The following is a 13,508-nucleotide window of genomic DNA, read 5'->3' as shown; positions in this document are numbered from 1 at the left end:
CCCTCTGCACATACTGCATAAGCTTTGCCTCAATGCCTAGAAATCAGTTCACCTCCCAATGTTGTGCAACCTGGACTTTCAGGAGGGAGAGGCAGCTTATCCTTTCACGATCTGGAGGGTGGGGATGTCCACAATATAGGTCATCTGCTGAACTTGGGGTTGCGGCGGCCCCTGACGTTCCATGAGGCAACAGAACAATATGAGACTCTGCATGCTTATCCTTTAGCTTACTTCCAGGCACAGCATTATATAGCCTCTGTTGTGCGGACATTTTCAACAGCTGATTGGCAAAACCCGCTGAACAACTGGTTTTCTAGATCAACACCTACTCGTAAAGGCCATATCTATCTATTATAAATTTCTTCGTGAAGAGTTAGACCACAATTTGGTTAGCCAGGGTATGCGTCGGTGGCTGACACAATTCCCAACTCTTACTATTAATGATTTAATACGTGGGTTATTGAGATCACGATCATTATTAACTGCTAGTACATATAACAAACTTTTTTTAAATGTGTACCATAGGACCCATCTGTCCCCTCACAGGCGATATAGAATGGGTATATCTGATTCTCATACTTGCCCTAGATGTGCGGGAGAGGAGGCGGATCTCTATCACTGCCTTTGGGAATGTCCAGTTGTTCAGGGTTTTTGGAGGCGAGTAAGACGGGATGCCGAGACTCATTTGGTCAATTATGTACCTTTCACCCCTGAATGGGCTGTCCTGGGTATATTCCCGCAGAGACAGAGACTTACTACGAGTAGCAGGAATTTATTACTTGCAATAAGTGCAGCGGCAAAAAAAGCCATTCTTCAAGAATGGATACACCCGACCCCAATTAATTAACAATTATATAAAGAAAAGTTGAATTTTATCTTCCGAATGGACTGGGTGGAAACATTGATAAGGAGAGGAAAGTCTCTTCATTTTTTGATACATGGGAAAGTCTCATAGCTACCCTGCCAGTCTCTACACAATCCCAGATCTACCATAGTGTGCACCTGACTCAGTGGTATGAGACCCGGGTTCTATTGGGGGAAACCCTCCCATTGCGTTGCTCAGTGGATGAGTGCCAGACATCATTTCTATTTTATAATGCTAATATTATTTTTGGATATGTGCTGTGATGAAACGGTTTAAAATACTGTTCATTATTATATATGATGAATGTTGAAATACTGATCTTCAATGTATACATGATAGATCTGTTTGTGGTGTTTTGCTTCCATAAATAAAAAAAATATATATAAAAAAAATTAAATAATAATTTCCGCTGGATTTTTAACTGGATACCGTGGGTTTTGGGAGCGCGCACACCTGCGGTTATCCAAAATTGGTCACGAGGTCCGCATAATTTTTTTGCGGGCAAAACTTTGCAACCATTTGCATATTCTTAATGCAAGCGAGATACTGAAATATGGAAAGTCAAAGAATTTTACTACAGCTGGTCGCATGAGTACATATTTATATGGACATATTCAAGTATGTCCAAAGACTGTATGCTGTATTTTCCAAAATATCAACTGGTTCTCTAAATATAATTTTTAGTACTTGACATTAAACTAATTTTACCACTAGCATCAATAATCATGCATTCAACTCAAAAAGACATGTAAATGGCAACTATTGGTTTCAATAAACCTATACCCACTTGCTGTTAGGAGTGATAACATCACATGGCAGTTTTTTGGAAGCTGTCTTCTCTATTGTGTTCATTGCAAGTGAATGCATTAGTATCCAGCGTCATCCACAGCCCACCCAACCGGAAGTACTAGTTACCATTGCAAGTGAATGCATTAGTATCCAGCGTCATCCACAGCCCACCCAACCGGAAGTACTAGTTACCATTGCAAGTGAATGCATTAGTATCCAGCGTCATCCACAGCCCACCCAACCGGAAGTACTAGTTACCATTGCAAGTGAATGCATTAGTATCCAGCGTCATCCACAGCCCACCCAACCGGAAGTACTAGTTACCATTGCAAGTGAATGCATTAGTATCCAGCGTCATCCACAGCCCACCCAACCGGAAGTACTAGTTACCATTGCAAGTCAAAAGAACCAAGCAAACATCAGTGATATTTGTTGGTCAATTACTTAACATCTGTGAGTGCTCCTAAAAGCCAAAAAGCTAACAATATAAAAAGTTATATTAATGGTACTAAATCATGTTAAGGGCACGTCATTGCATAACAGAACATTTGCAACAGAGCACAAGCCAAATCAATGCACATTATGTACCTCATAGTCACTGACACTAACACATGTGAGATACTGAAAACAAAACCAGATGTAAAGGCCCACAATACACACTGCTGGTTGTATATGCACCTGTAATCTCACTTTGCAGATCTTGAAAACATTTAAAGGCTTTGAGAGATAAAACCCGGAAACATGAAAATCCCACATACAACACGTCACTGCAGATTTTATTACATTCCATACAACCACCAGCTGCACTCTACAAAATAAGCAGAATGATAAGCCATCAGAGCCATCTACCAAGGTCACCAACCAGCAGTCAGTGTGGTCAAAGGGGGAGGATTCTTTTAGGTGGAAGCAGCAGAAAGTGCATGTAATTGGCCTTTAAATGGTGGTAACCCTATTCCATATACTATAAGAAATATTCCACCAGTTTTACCTAATTTCTTGCCAAAGGGGGGCAACAAACTGATTTATTTATTTACACAATTTACAGTTAATTTACCACAATTTTAAAAGGACCGTTTACCTCCACTATCTGTTTCCTCTGAATGGTATAGAAGTCAGTGGTGCTCTCCTCCTGTAAGACAAGAATTGAACATCTTCCTGACACCAACATTTTATAAGCAGAAGTACCATCAACAGCAAGAACTTTGGGACTCTATAGGGCTGTGCAGCACCATGCATATTATTATCACTGGCAGCACTCTTATCCATGTTGTTGGGGTATATTGTTTAACCAATAAAATAATGCCAGGACTCCATTTTTTAATATGATAGATAGATGGGTGTATGATCAATGTTAATGACCCAGCGGAGCATGCCCTGGGGACTCATACTGACAATGATAGGTGGCCTTGTTTTCTCATCAATTTTCAAAGTGCTGCAAATCACGTCTCTCAGGCTGCTGCTGATCTCCCGTGAGGGCTGTCAGAGTGTTATAGTCACTCTCAATCTCTGCTGACAACAGCGCCGGTGCTAGGACCCTGCGGCGACACGTGACTGGCCTGGCAGGGGTCGCGTTTCCCTGACAACGAGAGCTGGCTTTGCGCGTGAAAGTCACTGAACGAGTCGCGTCTGCCCACTTACCGGCACCTGTGCTCGCCACACCGCCAGGTATCAGAAAGAAGGACAATGATCTCTGTACCCCGGCCTGACACCACTAGTACGTCAGCTGACTGAGGGCCGCCGCCAACTCCCTAACAGAGAAACAGGGGTGTCCGACAGCTGGCAGTCATGAAATGTCAGTGTAGTCGCCGCACGGAACACTGTGCTGTGGCGGTACCGCGGTTATTACCAACACAGAGCACGTTCCTCCAACCACGGGGAACACACAGGTAGCCGCTTAATGGGAGAGAATATAGAGAGCACAGCAGGCGCCATCCCCCCCTACAGGCCCCGATCGCGTTGGTACGATCCTGAACCCGCCCACTTCACCGCTGTACTGTGATTGGTCTGCGGGAGAGCCGGTGGAATGAGAGTGACGTCACACTAGAAGAAGAAGAAGTTGGGCAGAGGTGACAGTAAGGGCCGGAGTGGGGGGGGGAGCAATCACCAGTGTGTTGTGCAATATCTCGCGACGTGCGGATGGTTACGTGCTGCAATACTGTGCAACCCGAGTAATGGCACCCTGCCACCTGGGGGGAGGTAACACGCTATGGAAGGGTGCGGTGCCGCTCAGCCGCTGTTAGACTCATGTTACTTCAGCACTGCTAATCGGATGATGAATGATGTGTCCAAATAAGCAGCAACAATTGTAACTCATGGGGGTCAATCTCCCCCCAATTTGGAAATGGATAGATCCCCTTCAGTTTTTGTACCCTGACGTCATCCAAATTAAGGGCCGGATTCAATTAGCTGCAAAAAGCCGAGATTGGCAAAAAGCGTAATGTTTTTGCTTTATTTGCGTGTTTTGAAGCAAAGTTTTTGCCCACTTAATCAGCACACCTTCATTCGCCCTATTCAATTGTAAAACAGGCAAAAACGCATATTGGCGAATGCAGCGAATAGCGGAACTGGCGAAAAGGTAATTTTTTGAGGGGGGAATCAGTATGTACCCCCAATAAAGCATAACTCACCCGAGGAATCAATATAGAAGTGTAGTAATAACATAACATAGGTGTGGAAAAATGATGGACAGCTTTTTTTTTTTGGTGGGGGGAGGAAATAATTGCTGCAGTTAAATAGGGGATACATCAAAATGGGTACTAGTATATTTTGGTGGCTATAATGTGCAGAGTTAAATAAAAAAATACCTGTTGCAGCCACCTGCAATCCAAAAAACACCTGCCCCATCCATACAGCCCTCCAAAATACCTGTCCCAGTACTTTAGACCCATTTTCCAACACTTTTCATTTTTGCCCCAAAAATGACACGTCTTTTTTGGGGTGAATTAAAATAAAAAAATGTTTTAGCTAATTAGTCATAAGGGGGAAGTCCAAAGGGTTCTGAAGCAAGTCCCCACATTTGTAACCAAGAAATATGGATTTTGCACTTTTCTCCTGCCTTTTGATGGAGAAACTTTTTCGCCTGTATTTGCATATGGAGTTTTCGCCTAGGCAAAAACTCCCGGGAATTGAATAGGGCGATACTTCCGAAACAGGCGAAAACTTTTCACCGATAGCAGCTTTTCGCCTCTAATTGAGACCGGGCCTAGGTGAGAGTTGCAAGTATGTTTCATGAAGCTCACAGGCTTCACATGAATGCGCGTACCCTAGAATCAGGGCCGGATTTACCATTAGGCAACCTATGCACCCGCCAGGTCCTAAGGGGCCGTGTCCGGGCATCCCCAAAATCCGGCCCTGGAGAGGATAACCTGCAGCTCTTCAACTCCTGCTGCTGGCCCTGGCCGAGGGGAGGTCTCACACACACACAGTACTGTCGGGATCCTCCCCTGCCTCTAAAATGCTGGGGGAGGAGGACTTGGAGGCGGAGTTGCCTTCAGCTGGGAGCCCGTGGAACCACTGCAGCGAGCGCAGTACCTGCAATCAACTCCACCTCTATATGAGTACTGCCAGTCTCCTCTGCCCAAACTCCACATCCCGACCCACTCGCTCTGTAGCCAAGCCCCCCCTCCTGACTCACCCGCACTGTAGCCAGCCAGTCCCCACTCCCGACACCACACTGTAGCCAGCCAGTCTCCCCTCCCGACACTGCACTGTAGCCAGCCCCTCCCTCCTGATTCACCTGCACTGTGGCTAGCCAGTCCCACCTCCCGACATCACTGTAGCCAGCCCCCCCTCCTGACTTACCCGTACTGTAGCCAGCCCCCCCCTCCTGATTCACCCGCTCTATAGCCAGCCAGTCCCGCCTCCCGACACCGCACTGTAGCCAACCTCCCTTCCCAACTCACCCGCACTGTAGCCAGCCCCCCCCTCCCTGCAGCATGCGCTGATCTAGTCAGCCTACTCCAACCAAACAACCCCCCTAAACCCCCCCTGCTGCCTACCCTGCTACAGCTAGCCCATGCAGTCACACTAAGTGCTGCCAGACTCCTCTATTGCAGCCTCCCCAATCCCCCCGCAGTGTAGCCAGCCTCCTCTGTATTTTCAATGATCTTTTGCCTATGAAACAGCAGTTTGGGTAAGTTATAAACTGCACTATAATATATATATATATATATATATATATATATAAGCTGAGGCACTAGCTATTGTGTAGGTGTTTATTTTCTGTTCTCCACCTTCTCCCGTATCCCTCTGTTCTTCTTAGTTTCCTTTTGTCTCACCATGTTCTTCCCCCATTCCTTTCATCTCCCTCTTTGTCCCCCTCTTTCCTCCTGTCTCTCTCTCTGTTTGTCCCACTCTCCTCAAGTCCACCTCTGTTGATGCCCCTTTCCTTCTCACCTACCCCCTGTATATATTTATATGCACACACATTTTTATATCGAAATATATATATATATATATATATATATATATATACATTCACACTCATATATTTATTACAAGATGACATATATATATTGTGAACATTAACACTGTAATAGCGGATGTAATACACTAATATAATAAGACTGAAGATCCCCTACAAGGTAAATATTTTAACTTTTAAGTATCCCTAACCATCTCCCCCACTCCCCCTAACCCTAACCTCCCCACAGGGTTGCCTAAACCCAACCCCCCCTGCCCGCACACTAAACCTAACCCACCCGGGGGGGTGCCTAACCCCCCCTTCCCCTAGCCTAACCCTCCCACGGTAGTGTCTAACCCTAAGTCCCCCTGGGAGCCCCTAAACCTAACCCTCCCCCCCCACGGCTATCTGCTCCCGATGCCCGCCTTACCTTTGTTCGGTATGCCGGGGGCATTGGGATTTCGTCGTGGAGATGATAGGCGTCGGGATTTCGACGCCTATCATTAGTCCCATGCCGGGATTTCACAGTTGGGAAGTCGGCGGTTGGCATTTCGACCGATGCATGTATAAAATATGATGTGGGTATCTGGTATGTGGGCATACCAGATACCCACATCCAGGGCCGCCATCAAGGGGGGACAGCCAGTACTCCTGTACCGGGCCCGGACAGGTGAGGGGCCCGGACGCTGGCAAGCAGAGTTAATTGCTAATTTATTGCCCTCATACAGGACAGCTGAGGCTGCTAAGTGCTGGCCGGAGAGTTCTATGAATGAGTCATCATACACTGCTCAGCAGTGTGTGATGACTCATTTATTAATGAACTCTCCGGGCAGCGCTGCATGATCAGTGTCCTGCTTCTATTACTGTGATCAGGAGCAGCTGCAGGAGGACCAGCTTATATAATAAAGGTAGGAGTACTGGCCCCCCTCACAGACAGGTTCCCCTCTCAGGACCCTATCAAATTAGTTACTTCAATCACCTCTGCCTCCATAGTTGCTCCACCCTCAGCTCTCCTCCCCCTGCTCTCATTGGCCAGATAATGTGTGCACTGCACTGAGGAAGGAAATGTGAGAGAGCAGCTGCGGTGCACACACAGAGGTACCTCTGCCCCATCCCTCCCTCCTATACAATCTGCCCCATTGTCCCCTGTACTATACCTAAATCCTGCCTCTGCCCTCCCCTCCCCCTCCTCTACAATCTGTCCCCTGTACTATTGCTGAATCCTGCTCTGTCCCCCTCCTATACAATCTGCCCTGCTGTCCCCTGTAATATTCATGAATCCTACTTCTGTCTCCCCCCTCCCCAAATTTCTATCTCTGTACTCTCCCCATATGTGTCCATATCTGTGCCCCTGTTCCCCCATACCTGTGCCTTTGCCCCCTCTCCATCTCTGCCTCTGCCCGCTTCCCATTTTTGACTCTGCTCCTATCCCATCTGTGTCCTTTACTTAAGTGTGCCTCTCTCTATTTGCACCTCTGCCCCCTTGCCATGTCCGTGCTGGGCCTGATTCAGACCCGGTCGCTAAGGAGCGATCACTCGCTGCCGGGGCGATTGTTGCTCAATGCGCATGCATCCAATTCGCAGTCTCAGCGATGGGAAATTGTGCGCTCATAGCACACAGACTGCCTGCTACTTTGAGTGACAGATAGTGCCGTTTGTGGGTGGATAACAGGGGAAGGTGCTTGTAACGGGGGAGTGTTTTTGCGAACGCAGGCGTGTCAGGCCAACAAAACGCCGTTTAAAGGGCGTGCATAATTAGCAAAGTAGCGTCATTGTACACGTCACCTCCATGTATTTCAGCCAGCACTGATCGAAGTGCTTGCGGTGGGGTAAAGCTACCTCAAGGGCTGCGATCAGCTCCGATGCCTCTCGATGTTACTGATTCATCCAACAATCCCAGGAGATGACATTTGTTGCGGGGGGAAAGGGGGCGTCTTAACACACTTGCGAGCGCTCAGTGCCGTAGCTCGCTAAGACATAGAGGGCGTCCTTACGTGACGCAGTGCGATCACATAATTTAAATATGCGTCATAATATATATATATTATATCGATACCTAGTGTAATATATGCACAGGATTGTTTGAGTGAGGGGGGCCCCATACGTGGATCTTGCCTAGGGCCTCATGAGGTCTAAATCCGGCTCTGCCTAGAATTCTCCAATACAATTAAAAAATGCCTATTCACGGTACTGGCAGCAGGGGGGTTGCGTATTGTAAGCCAAATGCGATGTGAGAAGTGCATGGAAAAGTGGGGTGTCCTTCCTAGATTCCAATATTGACCATTTTGTTTGCAGAACCATACAGAAGGCAGTTGGTGGACATAAGGAAAGTACTGGTGCTTTTTAAACTGTTAAATGGCTTATTTGTGCAATAAAAAAAAAGTAAAATGATAAAAATAATTTTTTTACTTTTATATGAAAAAAATAAAAAATGCAAAAAAAAAAAAGTAGAAAAAGAGATGCATTTGGGGTACTTAGAGGTGACTAAAAAAATTGTAAAGAAATTATAAAAGGCATTATTTAAAAGGATAGATAAATTAAATTTGGGGTGCATAAAGCCACAAAATAGTTGTTTTGGGGGTAATTTGAGGCCATTTAATTTTACACCCCAAAAATGAAATATAATTATTGGACTATTTAAGCTAACTGGAAACTTCCAATTGCCTAATTAGTCATTGAGGGGTGTCCAAGGCGTTGTGCACGGTGTCCCAACATTTTAACCTTAAACATTTTCCCTACCATCTCTCACCCCGAGGGAGTGCGAACGGAAAAATGCAAGTTTACTCTGACTGCTTCAATGCGAGTTGCTAATTGGATTGAAAAATGAATTTGTACAGAAAACGGTAACTTGCAACTGTTTGGATTGACCCCATGGTTTATGTTATTTCTACATCGTTCCCTCATTACTGGGCTGAATTAATGTGGTGAGGTGAATGTGTTTATTGAACATTAGTTCTTTCTGCTCAGGTACATGAAGTGCAAAGCTGGAAGAAGAGGATTGTGGTGCACAGTCAGATGTTCTGCATCACCATAAAACATTACTAAATGAAAACTCAGACTGAGCTAATTGTGCTCCTATTGTGAAATAGCAGAATCCACTCATCCAGTCATGGCTCCAACAATAATTATAAAATATATAAAAAATGATTTTCTTTATTCTATAGAAAACTCAAATACCAAGTAAAAAACATTTTACCCACAATTGCAAAGTAAATAAATGAAAAAAATTAGAAAATAGATAAAAAATTGTATAATACTCTTGAAGACAATAATATCCTAGTGTGTATTGTTATCTACATTGAAACAATGTTCATAGATTAGACACATTCAAATATAGTGAACGAATAGAGTCAATTAGAAACCCTATTACACCCAGTTCTGGGTGTCGTTCCAATTAGGATTCCCAGTTAATATCCAGACAGGTAATGTCACGTCTATAATATATGGCCAGTTATATGGCTGTTTATTCTAGAGAGTACCTGTCCTTAGCCGTGTGTAGCGGTGATGAAACGGCTTAATTGAAACCAGCTTTCCAAATGTGACAAGCGGTCATCGGAGCTGGGCTGGCTGTGACTGTGTGAAGAGGTGCACACTGGGGTGTGCAGTCAGTGACGGCTTCCCAGGTAAGTGAGACGGCTGCTGGGACTGGACTGAGGGCCTGATTCAGAGCCGCTCGTAAGCGTTCGCTCCGAGCGATGTTCGCACATCTGCGTATGGGTCGTAATGCGCATGCGCCAACCAGTCAGTGCGGTTGGAAAACGTGTGTTTGCAAAATTGCGAGTGCCTGCTAATTTGAGTGACAGGATGAGGCGTTTGTGGGTGGTAACAGGGGAAGGTGCTTGAAAACAGGGAGTGGAGATCCGAACGCAGGCGTGCCAAACGGTCAAAACGGGCGTTTTAAGGGTGTGCATAATTAACAAAGCAGTGTCATCGGCCACGTCACTTGGTTGTCTCTTAGCCTGAACTGTTCGCATGATTGCGGTAGGAAAATCCAAACACAAGCACTGCGAGCAGTTCAGACGCCTTTCGATGTACTCGATTAATCTAATAAATAGCGGAGATGACGTATGATGCGAGCGGCCAGGGGGCGTCTTTTCAAAATAGCGAGCGCATGTTTCGTTCGCTTGCTCTGACATAGAGGCGTCAACAGACCGCAAAGAGCGAGCACTCAATTTAAATAGCCGGCCCCTTTTTCTGAATAAGCGAGCGCAAATAGCGTCCGGCTCTGAATCAGGCCCTGATATTGCTCCAGCAAGCACATATGTCTCCCGTTGATGTCCACTAGCCTGCCGTCCACACAGCGCTCCCGTCTGTGGATAGCCGCCTCCGTGATTACCGTTATGCAATCGAGCGGTCAGTTCGTATAGGAATGATGGTATCCAATGATGGGAGTCCACTGACGCGTTTCGCCCCTCAAAATCGGGGCTTTCTCAAACATGCCATTGTATCGAATTTGGTATATTTTGTCAATGTTCACAATGTCCACATTCAATGTCCACATTCATTATATGGACATGAGAATATCAACATGGTTGTAATGTTGACATTAACCATGTAGACACTGATTTAATGTCATGATAATTGAAATGTCAATCCTGTGCTTTTAGTCTAGTCTAGGTCATATATCAGGACAATAACTATAGTTGGGCAGTGTGTGGGAGCAAATGATAATCATTCACTTGTTCCCACATGGCCAAAAACAGTCTTTCCAACTAGTTGTATAAATCAAACTTGTTTGATTCTTCCCAACTAATCGTTCTAGTGTAGGAATTTCCCCCTACACTAGAACAATAAGTAGACAGACTCTGGCCACCTACTTTTGGATCAGCGGCAGTCCATCACTGTAGGGCTATAGACCCCTTCATCCTGGGATTGGCAGCATCGGTGGAGCGGGAGTCCATCACTCCCGGGCTGCTGCCTCTGCCATCCTGGGATTGGCGGTATCTGTGGAACCGGAGCCGGCAGGAGACGCAGCAAATCCAGCCATCCATCACTGCCTGGTGGATTCGGTAAAAACCGGACAGGCTCCCTGCAGTGCCCCATTCTTCAGTGCACTTCTCTGTGCCCGTCCACTCCTGGTCGTGTGTTTGTGGCAGCTGTCATTTGCAGACGTCGAGGGAGAGATTACAGCTTCCCTGTAAAAAGCTGCTGCTGCCGGGCTGTGAGAGGAGTCTGATGGACTGAGAGCAGACTTAGCCCTGTGCTGATGCTCCTGGATCGAGGGAACAGCACTGTGATAGCTGACAGTGCTAAACCTATTTTTAACCCTTGCTGCATACAAAGGCGGGGGGTGTACTGTATATACCTTCATAGTTCCACTAGGCATGTTGGCAAAGACTGTCTCTCTGTGAATTGCTGAGTTAACTCTTACCCAGGCAGTGTGTATATGCAGTCTGTGCCCTTCTATGTAGTGGAATACCTCTTCAGACACACCGCAAGCTGGAAAGTGAGCTGTTGGGACATGGCGACCATGCACACTGGGCGACAGTGTAAAATGAACACACTCCTTATTATGGCCCTGCACTCTTGCCTTGGCAACATTTTATTGATTGCAGCAATTACACATTTTTTTTGCATACAGACGCTCAACCAGGCAATTTGAAGGTCATACTCAAATGCTACATCTGCATCAGGTGGCATTACAGCGTCAACCAATGCTATCAGTGGGCATCTCAGTCCTTCCACAATCCTATGCATAAATGTACACTAGGGAAGAGCTTTTTAACGCCATTTGCATAAAGTCACAGATGGGCAACAGCCAAAAGAAGCTGATGCATCTGCGCCCATCTCTGACTCAGACCCACTGTTGGTTGACACATTGGGGGCGATTCAATTGTTTTCGCCGGGAGGGGTGGTTGGATTACAATAATTTGTAATACTGTACTGAAGTTAATTATAAATTACCCCTTGCCCACTGATAATGTTGGGAGGTTAGGGGATGTACTGCTGAGCTGAGTGAATGAGGCGTAGACCACCCTAACCAGTTGTTCCGCCGGGTGCTGGAATGGGGCCCTGGGCCTGATTAATTAAGGATTACAACAGTTGGCCGATTGTTGTGTACTGCGCATGCGTAAGCATCACTCCGCGAGGGCACCACTGCAATCAAGCAGATAATGCAGAGCCATCACAGAGTGATTGACAGGCAGTGAACATTTGGTGGTGACATGGGGGGGGGTGAAGAAACACAGGCGTGTCTGTCCGTTTGAATGGTGTCGTGTGGGCGTGCATAAATCAGCTATTGCGATTGCATACACAGTCTACACAGAGTACTCACTATGTGCAACGAGATTAGCAATTTCTAAATAAGAATTAAGAGTACGTGTGACTGGTGCCAAGTTCGTTTACAGATCAAACAGTAGATCCAGATGTACAGCCAGAAGCAATCGAAGCTTTTCAACAAGGCCCCTCATGAGAAATATTTGGAATTGGAAAGTAGTTCCAGCGCTATCTTGATCTATTCTAAATTTAAGTGTTTCTGATAGTGTTCTCTGTTTTTAGAGATATATAAAAAATAGAAAACAACAATATTGTATAATAACATAAAGGAATTTTATTTTCATAGAATGTAGATGTACACTCACCCTTTTGTGGTGATTAATAGACGTTGGACCAACTTTTACCATGGTCCAACATCTATTAATCACCATAAAATATGTGAGTGTACATCTACATTCTATGAGAACAAAATTCCTTTACGTTATTATTATACGATATTATTGTTTTCTATTTTTTCTATATCTCTGTAAAAAACGAGAACACTATCAAGTAAGGTCAGGGCTGCTGTAATTCTGCGTGAGGGGTCGATTGTACTTGGTGTTACCGATGTTTATGGAGGTTTGCAAGGTATTACGGATGTGAGATATCGGTAATGGGAGTCAGTGGGCGTCTATGCTGGCAATGCGATAGCTTTCTTTAGCATATTTTTTGCACCAGATCTGCGTGCGATTATGGAGCTGCGATCCTTAATGAATCAGGTCCTCTGACCACCTTACACAGCCACCCTGCACATTAAAATAGGCTCACCTAATGTCAATACCTAAATTTATCCAGAAAGAGAGCAACTGCACTTCATGTGTTTAAATCAGCTACAGATAAATACGTAAAACCCCAAATATATATATTCAAAACATGCAGAAGTAGGCAGACACTGGCCCTCATTCAGAGCCGCTCGCTCTGAATGAGGGCGACCGCTTTTTTTTTTTAAAAGCCGGCCTCCTGGCTGCTCGCTAAGCTGTGGGAACGCCTCCGTTTGTCCAGCCACCCCCCCCCACCCAGCCTACAAAACGGGGCGAGCTGACGATCAATATCGACAACCGCCCCATTTGTAGCAAGCCCCAGAGCGAGTGAATTTTTCACTCGCTATGGGGCTTGTGCAATGCACAAACATCGACCCGCTTGCGAGCGCATAGCGCTTGCGAACGGGTCTATGAGACCCACTGTCCACCTACTTCT

General features: G+C 45.7%; 1 protein-coding gene across 1 annotated transcript in view; it reads right to left on the bottom strand.

Moving 5' to 3' along the window:
* The window catches only part of POR (cytochrome p450 oxidoreductase), a 79,927-nt gene extending 76,339 nt beyond the window's left edge, over positions 1-3,588 (bottom strand). The window contains exons 1-2 of the mRNA XM_088446392.1: positions 3,293-3,588; positions 2,733-2,783 (exon numbers count right to left, since the gene is read on the bottom strand). The gene's annotated coding sequence lies outside the window, so the exon portion shown is untranslated. The remainder of the gene's footprint in view (positions 1-2,732; positions 2,784-3,292) is intronic.
* Positions 3,589-13,508: the final 9,920 nt, after the last annotated feature.

Source organism: Taudactylus pleione, unplaced genomic scaffold (genome assembly GCF_031769625.1).
Source record: "Taudactylus pleione unplaced genomic scaffold, aTauple2 ptg000397bl, whole genome shotgun sequence".
Classification (NCBI taxonomy): domain Eukaryota; kingdom Metazoa; phylum Chordata; class Amphibia; order Anura; family Myobatrachidae; genus Taudactylus; species Taudactylus pleione.
Note: the sequence above shows the minus strand (reverse complement) of the source record. Positions and strands in the feature narration are given on the sequence as shown.